We start from the raw sequence: 12,733 nt of genomic DNA on the forward strand, positions 1-12,733 counted from the left end.
TGAGTCGGAACCAACTCCACAACACTGAACAACATCACCACAATAAATCATAGCAGGATGCTGGACCTGATCTTCTAACAGGTTAGAATACTGCAATTATTAATAAATTTGAAATATCAGAGCTTGCCTAAAGTTTGTTAGTGTTGTTGTTAAGTGCCGTTAGTCGATTCTCATTCTTAGCAACCCTTTATTGGGTTTCCACGGAGCTGCTGGTGAGTTTGAACTGCCAATCTTACAGTCGAGTGCTTATCTTATGGCATCACACCAGGATCAAAAAGCCTCATCTTTTATCCCCGAAGGTCTGTTAGTAGCCCAACGCATAACCACTAAACAACCGGGGCTCCTTTAAAAGTATTCACATAGTACCCTTAACCTAAAATCTCAATGGTATTGATCAGACAAAATGAAATTCCTTTGCTTTTCCTCTGGCTATTTTCACCTTTTTTTATTTAAAAATTTCAGGTTGGTGATTTAATAAAATAGCTTCCAATCTGATCCTCACATGAATCCTATATGGAGAGAATGATTTTCCCTTTAGAAACTGAGGTCCAGAATGATTAAGTAATTTTTCCAGAACAGTTAGGCGGCACAGAAGGATTTAACCACAGGTCTTGCTTCTCTAAAGCCACGGTCTCTCCTTGTTATTATTTCAGATCATACTGCCGTGCTTACCAGGAGCTATAATAATATACTGCAAATCAAAACCTCCCATCAGCTGATACATTGATTAATCTTGAGGTCAGGAAATGTATTCTTAAAAGGCTACATTGTGAGTACTTTAGACTTTGAAGGCCACCTGGTCTCAAGGCAAATGCTCAGCTCTGCCTTTGTAATGTGAAAACAGCCATAAGCAATACTTGACAAGCAAGATATAAATGGCTCTCAATAAAACTTTCAAAAACAGGCAGCAGCCTGGATTTAGTCTGTAGTTTTCAGGAAACAACTCTAAGGAACTTAAAAAAAACAACAACTTTTAAATACATGTATTTGCTAAATTTTCTTCTCACACACAATGCACACTATAAAACATGTGACATAGAATATAAATAAAAATTAGATAAAAATTGAATATAAGGTACATTTATTATTTTTTTCTTAATATCCAAAGGTGGCACAGCAAATCATATGTCCAGTTGAATATTTTGTTCTGAAGGGGAAATAGGGGCATTTTGTAAGAGCTAGGTAAGGTATAAGGCATGACTCTAAACTAGAAATGTGTTGGCCCTCCCTCCATAAACCTGGGGGCACCTTAACAATTAGATGCAGAATTCTTATCTGTGAATGTGTCCAACCCTCTTTAGAACTTCTTTATATTATTCAGATTGTTGGACTTACTGACAATCTAGTATCCTCTGCTTGCTAGAGTATAGGTTAATATTTGTGTCATAATTTGAAGCTCAGAAAGTAACTTCTGTGTCTAGAAATGTAATTTACTAAATAAATTTGATACAGAGCTATTTATTATATTAAAATATGTGGCTAAGGGAGGAGGAATCCTAAGATACCCATGAATTCTCTTTGTCATTCAAGTCTTTCTTCTTCACCTTCCCCTACCCTAGAAGTTTGTCATTAAAGGCTTACATGTTGCACTTCTCTTGAACATTTTTTCATAGAGACTTTCATACTTAGACTAGGAAAAAGGACTGGAATCTACATCTGAAAATTAAAACACTATTTGCTGGCAATGAACCTATCTTCTACTGATCACAGGAATGGTGTAGAACCAGGGAGCATTGTGTTCCATGGTTGATGAGATCATGATGTGTGGGGTGCTGGCTTGATAGTAGCAGAAAGCAATCACAACCCTAGCTAGAGTGTGGTACCCCACACTCTCCACCCGCATTTGCTTAGGAATCTGTCATCTGCCTGTTTGAGACCTCTTTCTGCCTCCATGGCCAGATGGAGGCCTGAACCAGACGTGCACACAACAGTTGCTTATAGAAACATTATTTTACACTTCAGTATATTTCTAAATGTTCTCGTGTTATCATCATGAAAACAATAAACCCTATTTAAAATAAGATCTAGTACAAGAATAAATATGTGGAAGTTGGAATGTGATATGGGCCAAAATGGCAATTCATGTCAAGTATATGGAATTTGATAGTTGTTGTTGTTGTTAAGTACTGTGGAGTCGATTCCGACTCATCGTGACCATGTGCAGGGTTTCCAATGCTGTAAATCTTTACAGGAGCAGAACACCTCATCGCTCTCCCACGGAACCACTGGTAGTTTCAAACTGCTGACCTTGTGGTTGGCAGCCCGACTCGTAACCACTACGCTACCAGAGGAGGGAAAAATTAACTTCTGGTCTTAGGAGAAGGGAACAGAAGAAAAGAGTCAAGGAACTTTTCTAGAAGAAAGAGAATGAAGGATAAAGAAGTGTTAGGTTTCAGATGATAAAGGAAGTACTATAGGAGGGCCTCCCAGGCAACGTAATCAAAAGTTAAGGGCTCAGTTTCAGGAAACATTGCTACTGATTGGAGGAATAGTGTCTGTTGGGCCAGAGTCACTGTGTAATTATGAGAACCACTGACCTGACACTTGCTGTGTATATTTTGTGTGTTTCCTAACATTTTTGTCAGTTTTTATCTTATCTCCAGGAAGGTCAGGAAGAATACATTGTTTTTAAGTTTTGTATTTTTTCCCATATCATGTAGCATGCATAGTAAGCAATCTGTACAGTAATTAAATGCACAATGCTGTGGTGGGGGTTAATTTATTAAAGGCACCATAGAAAGGAAATGTGAATCTGGAAAGTACAAATCCCTGCAGATTTGGCAATGAAAGTGAATTTATGAATTCACATGACGGCGGGTTTTCCACCTTACCTACAGGATTGTATCTGAATATTCCTTATTTTGCTTTTCTCTGCTGCACACTGTTGGAAACCCATATTGTGTGGCAGGAACAAGAGTGCTCAATTGGTTATTACAGATAGCAATTTCAGAAGACAATCAAAGAAAAGGGAGACTGCTTCAGGCTTTAGTTACCTTGGAAGGCTTCTGAAAGGGATGGAATTAGAACCAGGCCTTGGTTATGTGTGGTTTAATTGGCACAAGGAATGAGATTCTAGCTGGAAAGAGGAAGGTCACAGAATGAAGTAAAATGAGGCACAAGAGTAGACGCTCCATAAATTCTCCCCACTCCTGACTTGTAAATGTTAGATTCATCAAGCAGTTTTTATTCCCCCACTGACTTTATGACATATCAATTATCCAAGAAAATTCAGGTATCTGATGATTGAATCTCAAAGCTTTCAGGATTAGTAAAATACCTTTGCAGTCACTTAGATATGCCCCCTGATTTGGGCAGCCTCTTCTGTGGGGATAGTGTAAATGTAAATATAAGATTCCCTATAAAATCTAACATTTCTCAGGCACACAGGTGGGAGCACGGTAGGAGACTGAGTTATAAAATATTTAATGATCAAGGAAAAATCCAAGAAGAAAGCTATTGACTCTGAAGGGTGAAACAAACTCAGCTGGTTAGAGGCAAAGATAGCTTTCTTCCTGGTGCCAGAGGTCAGACAATTGTTCACTTTGCTTGCACGGGAGAAATGGGAAGTGTTGGGCAAGGAATTGAAAAGTTCAGTTGGGTCAAGGAGCTGCCAAGAAGACAGGCCATTTGGATATACTCTGGAACTTTGGTAACAGTGGTTATGAATCCGGCTGCGAAACTTAAGGTCAGCAGTTTGAAACTACCAGCTGTTCCTCAGGAGAAAGATGAGGCTTTCTGCTCCCATAAAGATTTACAGCCTCGGAAAACCAGTACAGGGTCGCGGTGAGTCGGAACCGACTCCACGGCACGTAACTACCACCACCAGAGTTGTTGACTCTCACGGTACATGTAGAAAGAGCTCTAGTTAAATGTTCTTGACGTACCTGCCACCTTCCCCTTTTTTATTTTTTTCTAATAATATTTTATTGTGTTTTTGGTGCAAGCTAAACAGCAGTTCAGGTTTCCACGCAACAAACTCTATACACGTTGTTCAGTGACATTGGTTGTATTATTCACAATGTGTGAACATTGTTGTTATTTCTGCTCCGGTTGCTGCCTTCCATTTTGTATTTTTTGCTTTGAAAAGTCAGCTTCAGCTTAAATGAATTTGCACAGTGGATATCAGTGGTTGGACAGAAACGCATGTATTTAGGAAATGGAAATTTATCCTAAAGCTGAATATATTTTCTATGTTCACCATTGTTCCTTTGCAAACTGCTTTCAACTCCCATAGTAATAATACCAGTTACTAGAGCCCTTGGCTTCCACTAGGCTGTGTTCTAGGTGTTTCAGACACAAAATTTCTGTTCTCCACAACTTGCTCTATTCAAATGGTGTGGTCTGTCACCAACCATCTCTAGATATGTTGTTGTTCTGTGCCGTGGAGTCAGTTCCGACTCATAGAGGCCCTGCAGAGGGTTTCTGAGGCTGTACATCTTTATGGGGACAGAAAGCCTCGTCTTTCTCTTGAGGAACAGCTAGTAGTTTCAAACTGCTGACTGTGAGATTAGCAGCCGATTCGTAACTACTACGCTACCGGAGCTCCTTCTCTAAATAAAATGGGTATTTAATATAAAAAAATATATATTGTTTGAACTCTTAGCAGCCTCTAGCACTCTTGACCATTCCCACCTTCTTGAAAGCCTTTTTTATGGGCTTCTTTGTGATCATGATTGTTGGGTTTTGGCGTTTGTTACCTAAATTTCATCTCATCCATACTTAACTGCTGAATCCTGGCGTGGCACTTTAGGATAAGTACTGGACTCTTAATCACAAGGTTGGTGGTTCAAACCCACAGCAGCTTCTCAGAAACCCTATACAGGGTCACTATGAGTCTGAACCAACCTGCCAGCACTTAACAGCACCAATAACAAAGGAAAATGGACGATACACTGCTAAACATATGTTGGGACTATTCGATGTCCAGGATTTAGATAATCTAACACTTAATGAGGTTGTGATCTTCAGACCAGCAGAATCAGTAACATCTGGGGGCCTCTAGAAATGCTATTTCTTCTGAAATTCTGGAGGTGGACATTTTTGTTTTTGTTAAGTACCACTGAGTGGGTCCCGACTCATAGCGACCCTGAATGAGGTTTCTGAGGGTTTGAACCACTGACCTTGCAGGTAGCAGACCTTATCCTACAGCGCCACATCTGGAAGGGGTCATTAGGATGCTACTTTACTAAGTTCTCCAAGTCATTCTCACACTGCGCATGCTCTGAGAGGCTGTGATACTAGCAGATATGTCTGCCATCATCTCCTACCAATAACTACCAACTTCACATCTGCATCCCTCAACAATTCCCTGACCTCTAGTTTATCTACCTTTCCCATACTGATGACCATCCTAAGGGGAGCTCCAAAATTAGCGTTGAGAAAACTTAACTCTTGACCTTCCTATAAGCCTTTCCTTCATTCAGAATTCTCTGCCTTCGTTAATGTCACACCATCGACCTGTTTGTGTAGGTTACTATCCCCTTGTGATAGTTAGTTTTATGTGTCCACTTAAAACTTTTATGTGTTCACTGGGAATGCAGTACCCAGTTATTTAATCAAACACTAAGTGTTGCTGTGAAGGTATTTTATAGCTATGGTTAACATATACAATCAGTTGATTTTAATTATCTGAGACTAACTGCAATAATGTGGGTGGGTCTCATTCAATCAAGTCAAGGACTTCAGAACAAAAACAGAGGTTTATAGAGATGGAAATATTCTGCCTCGGGACTGCAGCACCAACTCCTACTTTTAAGATGCTGGCCTGCCCTCTAATTTCAGACTTGCCAGGCACCATAATCATGTGAACCAATTCTTTTAAAACATCCACATTTATGCCATAATATAGTAATACATTGCACAATATAAACATTATTATGTGTTATAACATTTTCACATCATCCATACATCCAAACCCAAGCCAAATCCCTGTTTGTCAAGACAACTCCACAGCAACCCTATACGACAGAGGAGAACTGTCCATAGGCTTTTCAGGGTTACACTTTTTACAAAAGAGAGTTCTGTGACACTCTAGGATAAGCACTGGACTGCTAGCCACAGGTCAGAGGTTCAAGATCACCAGCCATTCTACAAGAAAAAGATGAGGTTTTCTCTTCCTGAAAAGATTTACAGCCTTGGAAACCTTAGCTCGGTCACTATGAGTCAGAACCAACTCAAAGGCATACAACGATTTTTACAAACGTGCACTGCTAATCTTCGTCCAATAGAGCAACTGATGGTTTTAAACCCCTGACTTTTCTTTGGTAAGCAGCCAGATGTTTACTCATATACCACCAGGGGTTCTTCATCCATGCATAATTCATATTACATATGCATTTAAAATATTATCAAATAATCGCTCTCTCTAAGTCTATATCTCTATATCTCCAATTAAGTCTATTTCTCTGCAGAGCCTGCCGTCATCCTTCTCTTGACCTTCCCTGTCATTCATCACCAAATACCACTGATTCTATCTGCTGAATAAATATAAATTTTAAATCTTCTACTTCTTTCCAAATTATTTCAACTGGAATACTTTTAACTGACCTGCTTACATGCATGCTTGACACACTAAAATGAGTTCTCCAGTTTGCAAAATCTGAGCAAATTGTACACAAAACAATGCAATGATTCATCATTTCCTTTCAAAAAAATCACTTATTAGAACACAAATCCTCTAAGTACAGTTCTGTCTCTCCATCCTCACCTCATACGAAATATCTTTCCCTCTTATTTAGAACTCAAGCCACAGTTCTTCAAATGTATCATACTCTCCTTCAGTTGGATCAAAAGCCATACTCTACTTGGTTTCCTCTCTTTATCTTTTCTTTCTCAGGGAGACACTATTTATAATCTTGAATCACAAACAATTCATAGGTGTGGAATCACAGCTATTAAGTTAGTTTATCACAGAATAACAGACTAGTTGGAGCTGCAAGTTTAGTAACTCAAACTCACCAGCTGGTTGCTATGAGTTGGAACTGACTCCATGGCACTAAACAACAACAATGACATCTCACACTAGCGGAGAATCTCAGATCTACTACTAGAAATAAAAATCAAATTGTTGCATGTGATTACTATTTGCTTCCCGCATAGACTATAAGCTTCTGGAGGACAAAAACAATGCCCTTTTATAACTTGTATTCCTAGTACTAAACCCATCACCTGCTACATAAGAGCTATTCAATAAAATTTTATTGAAAGATTATTCTCATACCAACCTTAAGTTACAGATGTTTACATGTTCTGTATATAATTATTTTAATCACAAAAGAACATTACTATTATTTTTCCAATGGAATAAAAAGAATGTATGGGTTCTGGTGTGATGCTGTAGAATATGCAGTGGACTGCAAATTGCAAGATCGTTCCTCAAAAACCCTCTGCAAGGTCACTATGAGTCAGGCCTACTCGATGGCACTCAAAAACAAGGGATGATTGGAATGTTAGTTGAGTATTCCAACAGACTGAGTTAGCACTAAGAAGAAGAGCAACACATTATGGATTGAATCCTTTCAAGAAGCGGGAGTGATTTGGTGATTGGGTTGCTTACAATCTAGTATAATAGAGCTACATTTGTCATTGGGACAACAGCAGCAGTGACCCACATTGTTCAGAATGGGGTGCTCAGATGTTTTTATCTAAAATGGCCTTGTCTCTGTCCAATTCCAAGCTATAACAAGAGTAGCTTGGTTGTGCACCATTAATGATCATTCTGGAACATCCACTTTTTCATAGACTACTTGACTTTTGCATGAACAGTCAGATAGGCTTAAAGATTGCAATAGGAAGCCCTGGATAGAATGGGGCGAAACTGCGGAACAAAAATCAAACTTCTGAAAAAGATTAGGTTTACTGGTCAAGCAGAGACTGGTGAAACTCCTAGACTATGATGCTTAGTCACCCTTGAAGTCTGAAAATGAAGTTACCCCTATGGATCAATTCTCAGTCAAACAATAACAGGTCTATGTCATTGCTATTGGATGCAAGCTTATATAGGGTTTCTGAGACTAGTTGATGAGTTTGAACTGCTGATCTCAGTTAAATGTCTAGTGCTTATCCTACAGCATCACACCAGGGTTCAGTCGGGTCTATAGAGGGAACAATAATGCTGCACAAGTACCGAGTTCAGAAGGGTTAGGAAAGAGGAAGGAAGACTGAGAAAAGGAAACACAGTGGAGTCGGAAATGTTTCATTGTCAGGACTGAAGTTAATGAGATGAAACAAAACGTGTACGAATGGTTAAATTTGCTCTTTAAACCTTTACCCAATTCAAAAAAAGAGGGGGGTGGGGATGGAGAATATGACCATGAAGGAAGTTGACTCATCTTGAAATCCAAGATGACGACGAAACATGCTAAAACAATATCCACACAGTTCATTCAAGATTCTTTAGTGCAGATAAGTCTCACCTAACAGACACCAGGCCTGTTCCTACCATCGGATTCAGACATTTTGAGAGATTTTGATGAGATTTCATTAGCGATCTGAATCTCATAACTATCCTTCTGCCACACCATACTCCCTAAACAATCTTCATATTAGGATGGCATTTCTCATGCAGAAATGCTGTTTGAAGCAGGGTGATTCAATGGAGGGCAATGTCTCATTTCTCTGATAGTTTTGTGAATCAGAGTACCTTTATGTGACATGTTGTTGTTGTTAAGTGCCGTTGAGTCGGTTCCAACCCATAGCAACCCTATATAGATTTTCCGAGGAGCAGCTGGTAAACTTGAACCACCAACCTTGCAGTTCAAACGGTTTTGCAGTCTGGCGTGTTAACCCACAGCACCACACATGGGGTGAAATCCCCTTAGCATGTGTGCCAGTAACTTCCAGTCTGATCTCTGTTTCTCCACAAAAGTCTTCCACACAGTCAAAAATGTTCACAACTACCTCAAAACACCATCATGTCCTCATTATACAAGATGAAATTACTTTCTAGCCAAATCTTCAACTGGAACACAGGTCATACACAGTAGATTTCTGAGATTTTACTGCCTCATCTCTCTCTCTCATTCCTTGAGTTCCAACACTACTGGGACAAATGAGTGTTTCATAACATGGAAGGCACTGAAAAACATAATGAATTTAAATAGGCTTTTACTTCTACCTGGAGTATAAAACCTATGTTCTCCTATCTGAACTCCTGTATAATAAGCACTGAACTGCAAACCACCAGGTCAGCAGTTCAAACCTACCAGTCACTCCTCAGAAACCCTATACAGGGTTGCTATGAGTAGAAATCAACTCAATGGCACTTAAGACAAAGATTCCTCTATCTGGCCAAAGATACCTAAATAATAAAGCTCTTTATTTAAGACCAGTGTGAAATGTCAGCTGCTACTGAAATCTTTCCAACAACCCAGGTTAGAATTAGCTGTCAGTATTGTGAACTCCAGAAACATTTCATTCACATTTCTCCATTGCAGTTTAACTGCTACATGTCTGCTTCTTTGCCTTCTTCTCAAACAAGTATTTAAATCCCTAGATATAGGCAAGGCTATCACTATACCCCCAAATTAATGCCAAGTCTAGACACAAAGTAAATACTTAATATATGCTTTTTGAGTAAATACATTCTCATAATAATTATAACAGTGATGATTTTATCAGCATCACAGGCACACAGATACCAACAGCAAACTAAGACAAAATGCCACTACCCCATTGCTCAAGATACTGGCTTTATCAACAAGAACATTTTTAATAATAAATAACAACTGAAACAGAATGCTTATTGTCAGGGTAATTTTCTTGAAAATAACAGGTATCTTGCAAAATATAAGCAATTTGACACTTTTTGATAAGCAGTTGTATCTGTGTTTATTCAAATATGTTCTTGCACATTTAAATTTCTTACATATACGGCATATGCACTGTTGACATTTGAAATATTTAAAGAACAATATGACAATGTAAGCATTACAGCAATCAGAATGAATCTTTCTGTAGTAAGAACTGCATCCAAGAGGCCCCATGCAGTGCCCTGTTAGTCCTTTGGTTTCTGCGTAAATGTGAAGGAAGGTTAGGAAGGTTGGTGGAAGAGTCTAGAGTGGTCTATGAGGGGATTTCAGCAATATTTACCAACTACAAAAAAATCTAGTTGAAAGATATTAGGAATAGACAGTTACTATACCCAAAAAACGGAATCAGTGTTCTGACACTTAAGGATAACATGAACCAATGGTAATGAAGGAAGAGTTAAAGCTACACTGAAGGCATTCATGATAAACAAGGCTCTAGAAAATGATGAAATACCAATTGAGATGATTCAACAAATGGATACAGTGCCAAAAGCACTCACTTGTTTATGCAAAGAAAATTGAAAACCAGTTATCCGACTGAGCAATTGAAAGAGATCTATGTGTGTGCCCATTCCAAAGGAAGGCACCCCAACATAATGTGAAAAAAATAGAGAAAAATCATTAGCATCACTCTCAAGTAAAATTGTGCTGAAAATCATTAAAATATGTTTGTAGCAACGTATCAGCAGGGAACTTTGAACAACTCAACACAGATTCCAAAGAGGACATGGAATGAGGGATGTCATTGCTGATGTCAGAATGAACTTTACAGAAAGATGTTTCCTTATGTTTATTTATTTTTATTTTTTTTCCTTTTCTGACTATGCAAAAGCATTAGACTGTGTGGACCATGACAAATTATGGATAATCTTTCAAATCTTCTGCTCAGCTCTTGGATCTCCTCATTTCTCCCATTTGCTTTAGCATCTCTACGCTGGACTGTCCGGAGGAAACAGTTGCTGGAAAAGGATGTCATGCTGGGTAAGGTGGACGGTCAGAAAAAAAGAGGAAGACCCCTAACGAGATGGATTGGCCAGGTGGCATCATTGATGGACTCAAGTGTGGCAGCAGTAGTGAGGTTGGCCCAGGATCGGACATTGTTTCGTTCTGCTGTGCATGGGGTCACTATGAGTTGGTTCCAACTTGATGGCACCTGAAAACAACAACAACAACAACAACGCTGGAGAGCAAGTTCAGATTCTCTTCTGACATCCATTTTGACCTTTCCCTTCTTTCTTGTCTTCTCAATGACTTTTTGCTTTCTTCATGTACGATGTTCTTGATATCATCCCACAACTCTTCTGGTCTTCAGTCTTTAGTGTTTAATTCATTAAATCTGTTCTTCAGATGATCTCTAAATTCAGGTGGGATTTATTCAAGGTCATATTTTGGCTCTCTTGGACTTGTTTTCATTTTCTTCAGCTTCAGTTTGAATTTGCACATGAGTAATTGATGGTCTGTTCCACAGTCTGCCCCTGGCCTTGTTTTCACGGATGATATAGAACTTTTCCATCATTTCTTTCCACACATGTAGTCAATTTGATTTCTATGTATTCCACCTGGTGAGGTCCATGTGTATAATCATCTCTTATGTTGTCTAAAGAAGGTATTTGAAATGAACAAATCATTGATTTTGCAGAATTCTATTGTGCGTTCTCCAGCATCATTTCTATCACCAAGGTTATATTTTCCAACTACTGATCCTTCCTCTTTACTCCTAACCTTTGCATTCCAATCACCAGTAATGATCAATAAATCTTGATTGCATGTTTGATCAATTTCAGATTGAAGAAATTGATAGAATTCTTCTATTTCATCCTCACTGGCTTTAGTGGTTGGTGTGTAAATTTGAATAATAGTGGTATTAATTGGGCTTCCCTGTTGGTGCATGGATATTATCCTATCACAGACAGAGTTTGTACCTCATGACTCATCTGGATATGTTCTTTGTGACAATGAATGCAACACCATTCCTCTTCAATTTGTCATTCCTGGCATAGTAAACCATGTGGTTTTCAGATTCAAAATGGCTAATACCAGTCCATTTCAGCTCACTAATGCCTACGACATTGATGTTTATGTGTTCCATTTCATTTTTGACAACTTCCAATTTTCCCAGATTCATACTTCGTATATTCCATATTCCGATTTTCAATGGATGTTTACAGCTCTTTCTCTTCTTTTGAGTTGTGCCCCATCAGCAAATGAAGGTCCTGAAGGCTTTACTCCCATAAGCTTTAATCCATTTGCATCATCACAGTTAATACTATGTTGAGGAGGCATTTCTTCCCCAGTTGCATTTTGAATGCGCTCCAACCTGAGGGGCTCACTTTTCGGCACTATATCTGACAGTGTTTCTCTGCTATTCATAAGGTTTTCAGTGACTAAATATTCAGAAGTAGTTTGTCACTCTTTCTTCCTAGTCTGTCTTTGTCTGGAAGCTCATCTGAAATCTGTCCACCATGGGTGCCCTTGCTGGTGTTTAAAATACTGGTGGCATAACTTTCAGAATCATAGCAACTCACAAGCCACCACAGTATGAGAAACTGACAGACGAGTGGTAGCTGTTTGGTTTTAAATGGAAACTGTCACTTGAAATTTCAAGGAGATCTGTGTGCATGCATAGTAGAACCCTCCAGGGGTGGAGGTAGGGTGCCCATTCACTCAGGCATCCTCTCGAATGTCCATGCCTGTACCTCTGTGGTTCTGTCAGGCGTCTGTGGCTGTTCTGATCCTTCTCCTCCTTGGTCTCTCCCAGGCTCTGGGAGCAGCTGAGCGTCTTCAATTAGAAAGCAATGGATTTCTTGATTCTGCTACAAATTCCCCTAGCTGTAAGCCTTCCAAGTATCTAAATATCCCTTTATATGTGGTTCAGAGTTCTAGCACCATTCCCTGAGCCTGCTTGGTCCGGTATTTTGTGTTCT

The 12,733-nt window shown here is 39.1% G+C and overlaps 1 pseudogene; it reads right to left on the minus strand.

The window, feature by feature from the left end:
• Positions 1-8,522, minus strand: part of LOC102827009 — a 15,944-nt pseudogene extending 7,422 nt beyond the window's left edge.
• Between the last annotated feature and the right edge of the window lie 4,211 nt (positions 8,523-12,733).

Source organism: Chrysochloris asiatica, unplaced genomic scaffold, assembly GCF_000296735.1.
Source record: "Chrysochloris asiatica unplaced genomic scaffold, ChrAsi1.0 scaffold00474, whole genome shotgun sequence".
NCBI lineage: Eukaryota > Metazoa > Chordata > Mammalia > Afrosoricida > Chrysochloridae > Chrysochloris > Chrysochloris asiatica.